General features: G+C 38.7%; 1 protein-coding gene and 2 long non-coding RNA genes across 3 annotated transcripts in view; 1 reads left to right on the forward strand and 2 right to left on the reverse strand.

Annotated features, from left to right (window-relative positions):
- Window positions 1-17,684, reverse strand: part of LOC146640786 (NACHT, LRR and PYD domains-containing protein 12-like) — a 135,184-nt gene that overhangs the window by 48,286 nt on the left and 69,214 nt on the right. The gene's annotated exons all lie outside the window — the stretch shown is intronic.
- LOC146640788 (uncharacterized) lies at window positions 3,313-4,009 on the forward strand. The gene is made up of 2 exons (XR_014909892.1): window positions 3,313-3,435; window positions 3,578-4,009. It is a non-coding gene; the product is annotated as an uncharacterized LOC146640788 (long non-coding RNA).
- Window positions 6,207-7,752, reverse strand: LOC146640789 (uncharacterized). Its single transcript, XR_014909887.1, has 3 exons — window positions 7,690-7,752; window positions 7,206-7,263; window positions 6,207-6,667 (listed from the first exon to the last, which is right to left on the reverse strand). It is a non-coding gene; the product is annotated as an uncharacterized LOC146640789 (long non-coding RNA).

Consider the following 17,684-nt stretch of genomic DNA (forward strand, 5'->3'; position numbering starts at 1 on the left):
TGGGACTTGTAGTTTTTACCTTGTGTGATATTTATGGCTGTGACACTAAATCACAGCATGAAAACTTCCTGCAAACATGTCACAGGCGATAAAAGTTTCACATTAAAGGTGAAGTTATTTTTCTGTCTCATGTTCAATAAACAGTGAGCTGGGAAAACTGAAGAACAGACTTCAGACGTTCCCTGCAGAGTTTCTGCTGCTCGGTCGTCTGCATGTTGCTGAGACTGAGCTGATGATGAAGCTGTGACGGGTTTATGGCACGTTTGGTTCTGGAGAAGAGTTTTACTGCCGGTGCAGTTGAAATGATCAGAGGTTACAGCCTCTGGTTAAAGTGGAGGCAGCGATCAGGACGGCTGAGCAGCAGAGGTCTCGAGGGTCCTAAAGTGTAAAAGCATCAGTGTTAGTAACACAAAGATGACAGAATGGGATCATCCACACAACACTAACATCTAAATCCACGGCAGGAACTCTTCCAGTGTCCTGAAAAATCTGTGTGCATGATGCTGAGATTAAAATCTGTCTGCTCATCTTAATGCAATATTTACTAAAGTCTGGTAGAAGTTTTACTGATTTCCAGTCCACTTAGCAGACGTGTGGATAGGTGCTGGGTCGTAGAGCAGACTGAAAGCTTTAAGTTCATCCTCTGATTAAAAACTCAGACCCACAGATACAGGAAGTATAACCCTGGTGTAAGACAGGAAACAGCAACACGGCAGCCATCTTTTTCCTCCCATGATGACCAGTGTCCCAGCAGAAGCTGGGGTTTGTTAGATCCTGTTCGATCCAGAGAAAACAGGCTAAAAGAGTCGATCAGGGGGGATCATGGTTTTATTATGTGCTCGTTATGATTGAAGCTCTGGTTGTGTGTTAGAGACAGAACCTGCAGATTCCTCCACTCTGCCTCCTCCTCTGCAGGAATCAGCCTCTTGGCTGGTTTTATTCACCAACGTGAATAAAATCATCAAACTAATCCAAGTTCATTGTGAAATGCCTGAAAATGGAGGAATAAATCTGTCAGTTACCGTATAAAGTTTGAGTTTGTCAGTGTTTTACACGGAGACGGTCGTCAGATGTTGAATGTTTAGCATGAATGTTCCACATCTGGAGAAACCTTCAAGATTAAAGCCAGTGAAAAGTGAAGAGTTTCTGCAGCAGCCGCACTTCCTGCAAATCTGTTCTTTCAAAATAAAGTGAAAAGTCTAAATTTATATTCACGACAGGTTTAAAGGTGAAGGTGGTCACATGGTTTTAGTGGAATGCCTACGTGGGCGCGTCTGAGTGATTTTGATTCAGATTCGTGCAGCGTGGAGCAGTAAACACTTGTTTTTGTTCATCTGGACTCATGAAGGATTCCAGTTAGCACATTTCCAGCCAATGAAACGTAACTACAGATGAAGACAAACACATTTAAGCTGCCTGACTCTCGAGTGTGGGTGCGTGTTCCCATTTTCAGTCTGTTTTAGTTTTCAGTTTAGAGGAACGCTGCAAACTCACAAAAACTTCTTTCTTGTGAGGTTTTGTTGTCAGACTGATAAAAGCAGCAGCAGCTGGTGTTTGATGAGCAGACGTGTGTTTCCTGTTCTGTAATAATCAGCTTGTTACCATCACATGATGAACTCAGCCGTGACCAATGAGGCCGTCCTTGTGCGGTTCTCTGGCGCTGATTCTGACTGTGACCTTCACCTCTGCAGGGTCGCCTCTGCTCGTGGCTGAGCTCGTGTTTGTCAGGCTGACAAAATAAAAGCTTCTTCATTTCTGTGGCTGAAGAGGAGTCTGCTCTTCTTCACCAACAGGAAGTGAAACATTTCTCACTGATTCTGAAATCTTCACTTGTCTCACAAATTCACAGTAACACACACACGGTTGTGTTTTCATATCCTTGTGGGGACATCTATTTGACATCATGCTCTCCTCAGCCTTTTACTCTAACCATTAAGACTGAATGCCTAACCCTGACCTGACTGTCCCTGACACTAAAACCACATTCTGAGACTCACAAATGTCTTCAAACTTGTGGGGACGGGCATTTTGGTCCCCACAAATATATTAAAATCTGTAACACAATGTTTGGAGTTTAGTCTGTTACTGTTACTATTTTTACCACTATTTTTCTTTTTGGCGCAACTGTAATCCACATTATTTCCTTAGGGATTAATAAAGTATTCTGATTCTGATTGTTTCAGGATGACCTGCCATTATCCAATCACACATCTGCTTACCTGTATCTTTGGCTCATTTCTCCTCCTCTTCTTTTCTAATTTTTCTAAACTGAGCACCTGATGGCTTTGAACTTTTCTTGTCCATCTTCCATTGGTTTTAATTTTGCACTCCAGTATGAACACAAAAGTTTCAGTGCTTCGTTTAAACTGTATGATACTTATACTGACCCAGGGTCAGTGTAAAATACAATCCTAGCTGTGTGAACAAAGCCTGGCTCCTTTAATCCTGCATGACAAACCTCAGGATGCAGGTTATTATTACTCTTTCCTGCTGGCACACCTGTCACACCTGAGAGTCAGCTAGAAACTTACAGTGACGTGGACATCATGCAAAGACTGCCAGACTCTGTAATACTGCAAATGATCAGTGACTCAGGTTAACACTAAACTTTAAACGGCACCTCTGTGTCTCTGTGTGCTGAACATTTAGGATTGAGTCAGGCTGCACCAGCTGAAGCTGTTATTTGTATATATCAGTATTTTTTATTCAGGTGTGGGGAAAATACGTAAGACTGCAGTGAAGCGATGTACCAGATTAATCCCTGGCCAAAGGTATCGTACTTAAATCAGACTACTGATCCAGCCACATCAGCCTTTTGTGAGGTCTGTTTAAAGTAGACTAAAAGTGAACTGCAGGTTCCTGAGAGGTGGACTGTGAGCACAGAAACACATGTTCATACATACAGCTGCAGCAAACTTACATTAATTTTAAATAGATTTGTTACTCTGATGTCTGTCTCTGTGTTAGTCCTCTGACAGACTGGTGACCTGTCCAGGTGTGCTCTACCTATGACTACTGGGACAGGCTCTAGCCTCTGTAATAGAAATTTTCTGTTATTCTCATTTAAAGTATTTAAGTGCTTATGCATATGCTTAGTTGTGACACTGTTACTGTTCAGTGAAAGTTTCTAAAACTAGATGAACTTACTTCAGCGTCAGCAGTTTGAGAAAACAACTCCCTTTACAGGTGCTGATAAGGCCAAGGGCACAAAACAGCTTAACCATTGATCCGTTAGGTTTCATAGCGAGACACGTGAAGTGTGGTAGGATCAGTTTGTAACTTCCTCCCTCTTCCTTGGAATGCATAAAGGAGGAGGAGCAGCATATCAGTCTTGGACTGTCTAACCTGCCGGAGCAGCACTGAATGACCACCACACACGAGCATGTTCCTGCAACATTCAGCATCTGATCCTTCATCTGTGTGCTTCTGCTTTTGGTAAGTAGAGTTACCCAACTCCAGTATTTCTAAACACATGCCATCCATTTCTGACGGCCTGGTTACTTCCTGTCAGTTACTTTAGAAACCATGTGGTCACCTGACCTAACACTGTTTCTTCTTCTTCCCCTTAATGTTCAAGTGTCACGTGTCAAACAGCTGGAGAGGAAACTACACCAGTGTACTGGGATGTTTCACCAACACGTGCCAGATGCTGTTCCTTCATGGTGACATCACCAGAGACAGCCCCACCCACCTCAGGACCTCGCCATTGATCATGATGATTATAATGATGACAGCGAGCGGAACTAAGACTGTAAAAATCCACGACCAGAATGTTTCTTTCTAATTATGAATGAATACTGAGAGCCTCTTTCTGTGTTTTGTCTGTTTTGGGTTTTTACCTCATTTGTTACTAACAAAGTTCACAAACTCACACAGTTTACATTCTGTATGTTTCCATCTTTACCAGCCACACTAACTGCATTTAAGAAAATAATCCTTAGAAATCGTCGTTTTTCTCTTTTGTAATTGATGATAATTCAGTGAATATACTGCGCTGCTTCCTTTTATTGCATCACACATTGCTTTAAGTTTTTCAGTGTCCAGTTATTTTTTACTGCTGTTTGAATTCTCTGTATGTTTGACCCTGTAGACTGTTTGATGGACTGCTTGTCTTCCTGTTTGTTACCGCCGCCTGTTTTTTAATAAAGATTTGGATTTCTGACTTCAACACAGCCTCTGCGTGTCCTCCCTTTGTGTCCTCTTCCTCACTGAATGTGTTGCATGTGTCACAGATTCATTTTATTAACAGCTTTCCCACAGTGAGTTGCATCAGCATTCATTCACAGCACATTTCAGAAGGATTCAGATTAATACAGTGATCTTACAGTCAGAATGATCCTGACAGAGTGCCACTGTAAATTATCTTTCATCAGGTCAATTTCAAAGTTCAGTATTTCAAAGCAGGAGTTATGAAGAATCATGCTGGCATTAGGACTAATAATATGTACTTACAAAGTCAAAGTTTTTTAATTATGCTAGAATATTGGAAGACAATCAACTTTTAGTGTTTTCCGCATATTAATTATTCTGAAATAGAGACGGTGACCCTAACTGTACAGAAGCACTAAACAACTGACAATCTAACAGACATCATTGGCCTGAGCTGTCATGCACAGTGAGTCTGATCCTTTGCTGTGAGAGTCTGACAAGCAGGTTTCTGGTCAGTTTGGAAGAAATAATATCACAATGTTGATCTTTTTTTTCAATATTCCTTCTCTTTTACAACATAAACTGTGATCAAAGCTACTTATGTTCAAAGCATGTAATAATACTGACAGTCCAGGGCATTGTGGTCTGTTGAGCTAGGGTTAGGGTTAGGGTTAGCAATTCAGACATATGTAATCAATATTAAACGTCTCTGACGTGGGCCACTGTCCGCAGTGTTAGGAAATCCATACCAGGCTGGAACGAGTCAAGGTAGGTGAGCATCCACGAGAAGACAGCAGATGCATCCTACTGACAGGACCAGGAGACTCCAGAAACCGAGCATCTTCTCTTCAGTGCCATCCTCTCCTGTCACCCTCTCTGCCCGCAGCTCTTTGAGTATGGTGTAGATAAGGGCGCAGAGAAACCCTTATTACTAATTTGTATTATAATTCAATTTTCATGAAATATTCATATTCAGTATTGGTCCTTTTATATTATAACCACGTATCCACCCAGGCTCATGGTGGGGCAGGGCTCTGTCCTGGGATGCTTGAGTACAAGGTAATGTACACCTGACCAGGTATCCAGTCTGTCAGAATTGTTTTCAATATTTGGTTCAAAAACATGAGTGAAAACAAAAATCCAACTAGGATTCTTGCATATGATGAATGAAGTCTGTCTTTGACTGTATTGTCCAGCTGATCCATCAAACCCCCAGCAGGTGAACCTTATTCATGACATAACACGGCAACAATGTAAAAAATGAAACAGCAACAGTCTAAATGTAAAGTGCATTCTAATCTCCTCTTCAATAAATCATATGCAAAGAGTCATTCAGGACTGTAAAACGTGAACTACAGAACCCAGAGTCTTCATCATTAAATCTCTGGTTGCTTCGTTTTTCTATCCTATATCAGATACTTTAAGGTTAGGTTAGGTAAACTTGCATTCTCATGGTGAGGCAAAATGCTTTATGTGTGTGTGTGCGTGTCATGAACGGCTATAAAAGGCCTATAATTAAAGAACAAAGTGGGGTTTGAGTTCGAGTTGCGGCAGACTGTCACTACTTGTAAATGGAACGCGGCCTTCCTGTGGCGGACAGCTAATAACAGGAATCGGACGCGGTCCACCCAAGTCCACAGCAACCACCATAGCAACCGCCTAGCATGACCTTAAAAACATATTCTGTCTTCATAACGATCAAAAACATGAAATGATTTGCAAAGTGTGAAAGTGTTACAGCTGCAGAGAGCTATGGCGGTATCTTTGGAAGCTGTTTACATAGCTAATAATATACGATGTAACCATGGAGACAGTCAGTCACGTGAGCTAGCGGTGCACGTTTACTACAGTGAATAAGGTGATTGCGTGCACACGCTGCAGAGGGTAAAGACATTACTTCAATATTGTTTTATATTGATGTATATTTGCCTTCTGTTGACCATCACCTCAGGTTCACCATTACAGTTTCAGCATACAGATGCACACTGTCTAAACACATTCAAAAACTCATGTCTCAGAAATAAGCACAGCTGTTCATGTTTGTCATTAGAGTTTTATTTGTAAGAAAATTATGAGCTTCATATTGTGCATCAAATAAAAGAACATTTCACAACTCTGAGTCAACAGAAACAGGAAACAGAAATGTCTCTAATGTAGACATGTACAGTGTAGTGTAAGCATTAAAAGATCATAAAGGAAACACTAACATTCATGTGAAACTAATTGTAATAAAAAAATGAACAGGTGGTTTATAGATGTAAAAGAAAGAATCTGAAAACAACACTTTTTTGGTCTAAGTGATCAAAGTAGAAAACAGAACTGATGTTCAAGAACAAACCGTAGCTGCACTAATATTACACATCTCCATTGTTGTACTGAACAGACATGTTGCTTTTAAAACCACATGCAGTGTGTGACCGTGACTGTTCACTGAGACCATGAACGCCACTTCGCTGAAGCCTTCTTCTTCTTCTTCTTCTAAATTGGAAGCAGAAGGAGCACGAGCTGCTTTGATCTACTGAAAGGAAAAAGCAGAACATCTGAGCTGAAACCATTAAGACAGGAACAAATTCAATGCAGTGTCTCACGTATCTTAGCCTGTTACAACTGTTGATTCAAGATAAATACGGTTAACACACAGTGTCAGGGAGCTCCAGTGTGGGAACTAGTGGCTTTAGGTTTGTAGTCATTTAACTTTCATCCATTCATTCATTTAATTCAGGAGGAAGAAATGTCAGGTTGGTGCAGGCTGGTTACATTTGGTCCCATGCTGTCTTTAACTAAATGACTTGGTTCACTTTATGGCTGGGCTGTATGTGGGGTTATATCATGTTATTTGGGCAGGAGTACCTGTCCCCTGTTAGACTTAGAAAGTTTCTCCATAAGTAGAGTTTCTAACTCTTATAGCACATCTGTGGCTGACAGCTTTTTGGTGGCTCTTTTCTCTTTGTGCTGAACATCAACACTGTTATTTCTTAGACTGTAAGCTTTACTTCAGCACAACCAGTTGTAGAAGCTGCCACTCCAAATGTCTTTTGATAACAAGAAAAAAATACCTTTTCAGTCCACGGCCTGAAGTTCTTCTCTGACATCTTCTGCCATCAGCTTTGTCTGCTGGTTTGAAGACAATAAACCACAAAAAAGACGATTTAGTCACTTTGTCTGTGTCATGCAGCTTGAATGTGTCGTGTAACGATGTTGAATAGCCGTCGTTATCCTTCTGCTGTGTCAGTAGGATTGTACTGTACAGCATCTCATTGATATGTGAGGAATGCTAATGTAACACGATAACAGACTTACATCATTAAAACATAAAGGACAGGAGATATTTAGATATTTTTATATTTATATTACATTTTATAGCTGATGGATATTACTAAATAGATAGAATTTACTAAATAGCTGGATGAACATGAAAAATATGTCTATAATAACAAATGACCATGAGAGCCAGTAGAATTAATTCAACTGGACACTCAAAAGACGTCCTTAAATGCTCTTTAAGTGGCAGAACAAACGAACAAACAGTTAATCGCTTACTTGAGATGAAATCTGCTCAGCTACTTTGAAAACAGCTTCTAACTGGTTCCTCCTTTAACAGGAGGTTTTTCAGACTGCATGTAGCTGTCCTCTCTGTCAGCTCACACATTTACATTCATGTCACACTTATTTCTGCTTTCCCATTTTATAATTATTACTTACATTTTGATTAGATACCTTCAGTTTGTAAATGATCAGATTACATAATTGGAATACAATGTATCCAATTCAGGGTTGCGGGAGGATGAAGCCTATCCCAGCTGATACAGGACAGAGACAGGCTGCCAGTTTATTGCAGGGCTAACACGATATGTGTAACAGAAAATCCACTTAAATGTTTGATATTTCTTATAATAAGCATAATTATGACTATTATTTAAAGGTTTCTTTATAAATACATTTTGATTTTTTATAACCTCTAAAATATAAACCTGAGCTGTTAAATTCTGACCTCTGACCTCACTGCAGCTCCCTCTTGGAAGTACGTCTGCTTCTTGTCTACCCCCAGTGTTGACCGCCTGCCCTTGATATCACGTACTGTACCTGAGGAACAAAAAAGGACAAACACTTGCCTTCATTTAAGAAGTACATTCATACAGAGGTAATCTATGGAAACACACTAGTTCACCCTTTGGGAGAAATCAGTTCCTGTGAAACATTTCTGTAAATGAACATCATGTGGAGAATGAATGAAATGAGTTCTTCAGGTGACTCAGCAGTCCCACACTGACAAATGAAATCTAGTTAAACTATTAAGCATATTTGCTCTTCTGAAATCTGTGTTAAACAACAACAAACATAAATTAGTAACAAAAATACAGCTGAGTAGAGGCTTTACAAACCACCAGCAGCCATAATGCTAAATTTTAATCTTCAAATGTTTCTGAGCCGTCTTCAACCTGCTTTTAACACATTACAGTCCCACAGTCAGTGCAGCACTGGTGTCAAGCCAGCCTCCAATTCGAGACTTGCAGTCAAGCCAGCCTCCAGTTTGTTTTACGTTCTTTGTGTATTCAAAGTATTACGGGAATGGATGCGGAAACCGGATTTCAAAATAAAAGCCAACTTCGAGTGAATTAACAGATATGTTTTTTTTTGTTTTTTTTCTCTTTTCTACTTTCTTTTCAGAATCAGAATCAGAATCAGAATGGGGTTTATTGCCAAATGTTGAGCAGGTTTACAACATTAGGAAATTGCTGCGGTGCTTCAGTGCAAACATGGTGTCATAAATAACACTTAAATAGACATGGAAAAAATAAAAGTAGGGATAAGAATTAAAAGTGCTACGTGGAAAGATATGTGCATGAGATATACATGAGATATATACATGAGAGTAAGAATTAAGAGTGCTACGTAGAAAGATATATACATGAGTGCATGTGCATTTTCTTTCTATTTTTACTGCACTTTACATACGTCAACATGTCAAACTGTTTGCAATCTATCTAAAAAGAAACCAATTCAAAGCACGGGCATGGAGGACTTCCTGGAAAGTTAGCTGGGAATTTTTTGGCTTCAATTTCACACATATTTGAAGTGCTTTGAGGAAGTTGTGCATTTACTGTCTTTTAAGTAACTCACTCTTGGGATCCGCTTGAATGTATGCTAGTTTCTTTCCTAATTAAATCATGTGAATGTCACCTTGTGGCTTGGTATTCTCAGCAAAACCATGAAGGTAGGTGTTGTGGAAAGGACAGAGCAGCATTATAAACAGTAGGTGCTGTAAAAGGTGGTGTTTGGCAGGTGAGTCAGTGGCTCCTAATATAGAGCCAAGTAGTAGTTGTGGGTGTTAAGTGTTAGAGGTGTGACTGGACTTTTTTTTTTTCTTTTTTGCCTGTCCCGTTTGGCTCTTTTGCCATCAGAATTATTGTCTAAAGGCAAAGAAAGATGCCCAACGGATTTACTTTACCAAATTGACCATCCCAGCCTTGCCGTAATGGTCCATTTGATTCACCTTTTATTGTTTATTTTATTTTCACTTGCTGAATACGGGACAGACTTGACTGGGGGAATGAAGGGGAGAAAGAAAGAGGGAAAGAGAAACAGCTGAGAAGAGGGACGGGGGAGAAGGGCAAAAAAACAAAAACCAACAGAATGGGCAGAAAAAGAAAAAAAATGCATCTAATTAACAATTAACAGATATGTTAAGAACATAATAACATATAATTTAGGCTTTTTTATTTTTATTTTACAAACTCTAATGAACGATCTATATGACACAGCCTTGTACCCTAATTGTGCCCTGTCACTATCAAGGCAATCTTAGTTTGGATTTCAAAGTAAAAGCCCTGTGAATCTTCATTTTTGAACTACTCTTTCAATGACTTCATAATGCTCTGAAAAGCAAAAGTCGTATTTCCAAATACTATTTGAACTTTGTATCAACACTTTCCAACTGCAGTCTTTTTCACAGTGATACCATATCAATATCAAGTCAGTCTGATTTTGCTTTTCATAGTAATGGCCCTTTGAAATTGCCGATATTTGACTTAATCTTCTAACGATTCAAAATGCTCTAAAATGAAAAATTCTTGTTTCCACAGGGTAATTCCACTTTAGATCAACAGTATACAGCCCCACAGTGATACCATATCAATATCAAGTAATTCTGATTTTGCTTTCAAAAATAAAAGCCCTTTCAAATTGTCCATAATTGACCTAACTTTCAGTGATTTCAAAATGCTCTAAAATGGAAAGTTCCTGTTTCCACAGGGTAATTCCACCTTAGAATTATTCTGAAATGTTTTTTTATTCTTTCTGTTACTCACATTTATGTTTTGATGTGCAATGGTGTTAGTTTGAATGACATCTCCAAGGCCCTTTAATTTATAATTGTCTTTTTGGTTTTTTCTTTTTAATTTGTTTGTCAAGTATTCACCACATTTAAAACCCACAAAAAAAAGACAATAGTTAACTTTAAAATTAGTACAGAGGTGGACAATAAACTCAGCTGTGGTGTCTTTCGTCTTATGCAGTCAGAGAGATTATTGAATGTTTGGGTGGATGTATTTTCCTCTGTGGTGGGTTACGATGTGCGCCCACCACCCAAGGCCCCGTGGGGCTTGGTGGTGGTGCTAATGTAGGCCCCCGTCCGGATGGGCCTCTGTGGCTTCCAGGGGTGCCTACTTGGGTCAGCGGGGGACCTGGCCCCACGAGAGAGTACTTTGCCTTCACTTCCCTCCCCTCCTCATCCCCACTCCATCACACCGCCACACATGCAGGGCTTTGGCGTACAGTTGTTTCACTGAGGTGGGTGTGAGACATTCCTGCTGTGTCCCCTTCCGACCACCTGTACCTCAATTTTATTCCACAATCTATACATCAACATCACTTGTGCTGGGCATGCTGAATGGCGTCCAAGGGATGGTCTGTGTATTCAACCTCTCCTAAGTTGCCGGTGCCCATGTCTCAATTTTAAATACATGTAGATGGTAATGTTTCTTGGCAGGGGCCGTGCTGACACCAATATTTATTATTTACTGTTACTTATACTTATCTAGGTTGTGGATGTGATACTTGCTGTTGTGTACTGTGTTATATTTTTGCTTGTTTTCTTTTCTGTTTTTTTCTTCCAGTAGGTAATCCAATGGAATTTACTGTCTTGTGTCACCGTCCCACATCCCCTCTGTTTTTCCCCATCTTTTGAACGTCTCTTGTCTAAGTCTTAATATTTCCTATCAACCACTTATGTGTATTCCTTTGATAATAACTGCAAATTTAAATTTTACAATAAAATGATTGAATAAATAGAGATATTTTAAAATTTTAATCAAGTGGAGCAATATTGCAAAGCCATAATGGTCCACTTGAAAAAAACAAAATCTGTTGGAGAGCCTATACCGCCCACTACTGGACATGCGAGCTTTGAGTGTCTGACTCTGTCGACATTCCAAAAACTAGAGGTGAAAACATGTCATTTTGAACATAAAAGTCTTGTGCAGAAAAAATGCCGAAGAAGGAGAAGGGGTGAGTTCGTTTTTTAAGTATAAACTTTAAATATTAACTTTTAAAATTTGCTAACAAAGTAGTTCATCTCCAATTACATGTAATTGAGTAATCAAGTCTTGTAGCTAGGGATGGGTACCGGTGTCCGGTGCCATAAACGGTAGTAACCAGACCGAAAAGCAGCGCACATTTCGGTGCTTTATTTCGGTGCTTTTTTTTCCTGAGCTGTGATACACTTCTAGCCAATCATTTTATGTTTCTGAGGATAGTAGGCGGGTCCAGGTACGTACGTTCTTTTAGAGCAGAGCTACAGATTAAAAATGCCCAAGATGAAGCGGTCAAAAGTCTGGCTGTACTTCACAGCAAAATATGCAAACTCAGCAGCCTGCGACAAGTGCTTTAAGCTGATACTGTGATACTGTCAAAGGAGGTAACACCTCAAATCTGATGAAACACCTGGCGACGCATAGCGTTTTTTTTTTAAAGCCGAGAAATGCGCCATATTTGATAACTTGCTGCGAGACCTCACACCAAGCGCATCTACTGCGGGTGTGGTGCCTGTTATCAGACCCGGATTTAGCAACATCCCCAAAAACCCGAAGAGGAGAGTCCTGGCCCCTAGCCCTGCCAGTGTAGCAGAAATGATGAGGATGATGATGCAGCAGCAGCCGTTCTTCTCTGCGTGAGTAGCGTAATGTTGTTCGTGTGTAATTTACTTTGAGTAGGCTAACCACGTTATTACATTAATGCATGTAAGGTGAACTAGCAAACATCATCATAGCTACATGCGGCTGTCTTCGTGTTTGATGGCAGATACTCCCTTCACCCTGGCCAAAAAGGCTAAAATGACCAAAGAAAAAGTGGAAAACAGCTAAACATGAGAGGTTTTTGGACAAAGTTTGTGTTTTTTCCATTGTTTAAGCACTGCTTCCAGCCAAGAGTGATACCATATATGCCCCATAGCTGTAGAAAAGGCTAACATTGTTATCTTTTTACAAAAAACCAGCTGAACATGAGAGGTTTTTGGACCAATTTTGTGTTCTCCATTCTTTAAGCACCGTTTGAGCACCGGCACCGTTTCAAAAGTACCGATTTGGCACCGGTATTGGATAAAACCTAAACGATACCCATCCCTACTTGTAGCCTAGCCTAAGATATTAGCTAGTCTATTTCTGATTGTAAAAATGTCTTTTTTCTTAAAATTACATTTATTTCACCATATTATTACTGGGTTTTTTTTTTTCGATAACAGGCTTCGCTATGAGCAAAAACAAAAAAAGATTTGCGCACAGGACTCAGGCAAAGTTGTAGCATACGGCAGAAATTAATTAACACGTGTTCTATAACAGGCACATCTGTTGCTAACAGGCAATGGCTTTTTAACATCAAGTGCTGCACATTTTCTTCAGGGGCATTGCATTTCACAAAAACATGTTCAAATAGTACTTGAATAGAAACAAAGTTGATAGTTTTGTAATTAGTGGCACTGATTTAAAATTGTTCTCAATTCATTGAGAATATTATACATATTCTTTATAAAATGTTATGATTTCAATGATATAAATGACAATGTAATGATTTCTTTTTTACACTTAGAGTCTACCGCTTCTGCTTATTTGGGGTATGTATTTTTTTCTTCTTTTCTTTCATATACATTTTCCATGAAAAATAAAACTGAAAATGCTATATCTTCTGTTTTAGAACAAAAATAAAACGATTACAATCAATGAAATTATTGAAACTGTGGAACAGCTGAAAAAACATGGCATCCAACTGGAGGACCATGCACTTCATAAAGAAGGCCCCTGAGGTCAAGTTTGCCTGACACTTGGTATTCAGAATAATCAAAATAACCGCTACAGAATTTGTGATGCATTTCGTCAGGTTAGTTCTTTTCACTTATTTAAAAAAAAAATATTGTATTGAATTATTTAGTTAAAATCAAATTTATTAAAAATGTATGCCTGTTCTCTACAGAACTTGTCTATACCAGTCAAAGGGGATTCAGATAATGGACAAAAGCCACCAGAGCAGGTTCCATAAATAAAATTCTATGTGTTTGATATCAAATATGTTGGTATACCAAATTTTAGTCAATGTGTTACTGTTGAAATTATCCCTAAAATTAATATTGTTACGGGTAATGTCATTTTCAACAGGAAGAACTATCAGCTGCCGCTTCTCTGTCACCGGACATCTCCTCGCAGGAGGATGGACAGCTGTCTCCTGCGCAGGTCAGTCTGTCTGTACTATCATAATTTCTCCTTAACACTTCCATGTAATTACACTAAAGTTACACCTCTCAACTCATGTAATAGCAACCAGAAGAACTATCAGCTGCCGCTTCTCTGTCACCGGACATCTCCTTGCAGGAGGATGGACAGCTGTCTCCTGAGCAGGTCAGTCATTAAAAATGCTTTCACATAAATTATGATTGGCGCTAGGATCATTGTTTAAATGACCACTTTATATTACATAAAAAATATTTTTAAAAACACAATATACAATTAAATAAAGAATTTTATCAAATGTTGTAACATAGAATGAAATTTATATTTCATGACACTTCTCGACATGAATTTTTGCTATATATTCTGACATTAGAAACACTGGTTGTTAATATACTTAAAATACACAAGTATTTCAGGTATATTTACTGATATTACGGTAGTTATGTAACATGGACAAAATGTTTTCTCACAAAATAAATTTTTCCTCTTTTTTAGCCTAACAGCAACTCATCTGATGATGGATTCATAAGAATCAGGGTCCCACTTGCAACAAATTTTTTTTTCCTGAAAAGGAAAGAATGGACTAATATAAAAAATAAGAGATCCCAAAGAGGATACAAGGGACTACAGTGGACAAATCTGATTTCAGACGGAATACGGACAGTGTTTCCATATTGTTCCTTTGCCTTCAAAAGGCACAGAGTCAAGGCTTTGGACTCAGTAAGAAAGGGCCCTTTCTTCTGGTGTCTGGGTTACTGCAGTTTTGAGGATTGTCCAGTCACTGTCACTGTCACTGTAGATAACGAAGACGATCTAAAGGCAAAAGTCAATTTTCAAGGTCTCGAGTGTGTGCACAACCACTATGAACTAAGAAGAAGACCTGTAAGAGCTCATAAGAGAGATAAAATTGGCCATGAATTGGAAAAGCAATTACCTAGAGCCATGTATCTGGAAACAATGAGCAAAATGGATGATGATGTTGTGCAATCGGGCTGTAGAGATGAAGTTCCAACTCCTCAAGTGTTGAGAAACATAGCCTTGGAAATCCAAAAGAAAAGTCGTCTTCATCATAATGAGATTATGAGTCTCCAGTTAATGGTGGCAAACAAGAAGAACAACCCAGAGGATGTATTGCAGAAAGTGATGTTACATCCAAAAGGTGTTTTTTTATGGTCTTCCAGGAGCATTGAGATTTTCCAGAGCCGCTGTCGGGAGGACATACTTTATTTGGATGCTACAGGAAGTATCATGAAAAAAAGAAAGGGTTCGCCTCCTTTCTATGTTTACGAACTTGTAGTAAGAAATCCACGGAAAACATCCTCTCCCCTACCAGTGGCTACATATTTAACATGTGACCATACCACTGCCTCAGTTACATATTTTTTGGAAGCATTTCTGACTGATGTTGCAAGGGCCTTTGGGCGCAAAGCCATGCGTTCACCTTTAATGCTTATGTGTGATGGATCTATGGTCCTAATGCAAGCTATCTGTTTAGCTTTTGCAAAAAAAATCTCTCTGACACAATAAATCATTATTATAACATCGCTTCGGGGAAAGGAAACAAGGAAGACTTCGAGGTTCCAATTCTTCACAGATGCCTTAGTCATGTTATGAAGAATGCCAAGGAGATCTGTAAAAAGTAGTAAGTGTAGTCCTTTTAATACGGTATTCACTTGTTTGTTTTTTATTGTGACATGTGACATGGCATTTCATTTTTCAATTTGGGAAAACATTATTACTGTTTTGGAAACACTTAAAGACAATTTTTTCTTTAACTGCAGTGCACCAAAGAACTACCATCTTGCAATGCACACTTTTGGAGTCTTCACTACTGCAACTTCCTTAAAAGACCTCACTGACATGGTTCAAAGTGCTGCAGTTGTTTTTGGGAGTCCGTGTAGTGGTGAGAATGTCGAAAAACATTTTCACAACCTTCAGTTGTTGATGCAGAAAGCCAATGTTGATGTTGATGGTAATGACAGAAACTCAAAAGCTGATGAGGACCTGAAGGTAAACTGAAGTCAATTTTTATTAAAACTAAAGGCTAAACTTTTGCCTCTTATATATCTTTTTAAATACTTTGGAATAGCATAATAACTGTACCCTCAAACACAATAATAACATGGACTGAACCACCACTCACAACCACTAGCACTTTATATAGCCTCTGTAGAAACTATCTACACCCTCACTTATCTTAACTGCACTACTGTATAGCTCTGTGTAAATAATCATTCTGTACATTCGATAATTTTTAATCCTACAACTGTTTACAACTTGCATAGTTCCCATTTCTGTATAGCTGTATATCCCAGATTCTGTAAAGTTATTTATTTCATATTCTGTATAGTTTTTCATATTTATATCCTGTTCATAGCCTGTACTCACTACAGCCTGTACATACTTATAGTTATAGAATATTCACAACATACTTCATACCGTGTACATTATAACATACCATAATAGACCCATTTCTGTAATATACTCACATATCTATATTATTGCTAATATATATTGTAATATATCTATATCACTAAAGCACTTCTGGATGGATGCAAACTGCATTTCGTTGCCCTGTACCTGTGCATGTGCAATGACAATAAAGTTGAATTCTATTCTATTCTATTCTATTCTATTCTATTCTATTCTATTCTATTCTATTCTATAATAATCACAAGTCACAAGTAATTTTAAATGTTTTATACAACATAATGTTGGGTTTTTAGATTATAGATATGAAAGACGAGTGCACACAATGTTCAAATCACATAATTATTCTGTTTTGTCTGTTGGCTAGGGAGTCAAGGGAAACAACCTCTTTGGGAGACATTTTAAGAAGCTCATTTCCAACACATCATTGGAGATGGATGGTGAGGCAAACCCTTACTACAGCAAGGGGCTCATGGAGCACATCAGCAAATATCTTCTTCCTTTTTCTGGATTATGGTCTGCAATAATGTTAGGTAAGCCATTTTAAAGTAGACAAGTAATTAGTTTATAAAATGAAATTACACACATCAATATTATTCTAATCTTCAAAATCCAAAGGTGACCTTGGAAGACATGGCACTGGGAAAATGTATGAGCAGTACCACAACAAATACAATGCCTTAAGAAAGATCAAGAGACAAGTAAGACACATGATTTTTAGTATATATACATATTTGTGTGGTGTGATTGAGAAACGGCGGGTCCAGAGGAGTCATCTGTATTGCAGATCATACAACATTGCACACAACAACAATGTGTATCTTTAAAAAAAAATCACATTTAATGATTTCTTAATTTGATTTTTCAGAATATTACTGAGAATAATAAAACGCAGGGGATAATGGAGAAGAGCCAGTGGGATCTGAAACATATCCGTCTACATTCGGGAAGGCTCACCAGGCTGGATGACTTTGTTGTCCAGTATCAAATCAGTCACACAGCGCTGCTGAAGGAGTACGAAGACTCAAAAAGAATGCTTCAAAGAAAGGTTTGCAAAATGACTGGCTGATGTCCATCAATGCTTTGCCGTTTCAAAATGGAACATTAAAAAAAAGTCTTCTTGATGTGGTGGGATATTGAGGTGCCCCACATTGTGATGTTATACAGTGGGGCAAAAAAGTATTTAGTCAGCCACCGATTGTGCAAGTTCCCCCACTTAAAATGATGACAGAGGTCAGTAATTTGCACCAGAGATACACTTCAACTGTGAGAGACAGAATGTGAAAAAAAATCCATGAATTCACATGGTAGGATTTGTAAAGAATTTATTCGTAAATTAGGGTGGAAAATAAGTATTTGGTCACCTCAAACAAGGAAAATCTCTGGCTC

Source organism: Rhamphochromis longiceps, unplaced genomic scaffold, assembly GCF_057381845.1.
Source record: "Rhamphochromis longiceps isolate RC_006_pf unplaced genomic scaffold, R_longiceps_female_GT1.1 unmapped_scaffold_1, whole genome shotgun sequence".
In the NCBI taxonomy this organism is placed as follows: Eukaryota; Metazoa; Chordata; class Actinopteri; order Cichliformes; family Cichlidae; genus Rhamphochromis; species Rhamphochromis longiceps.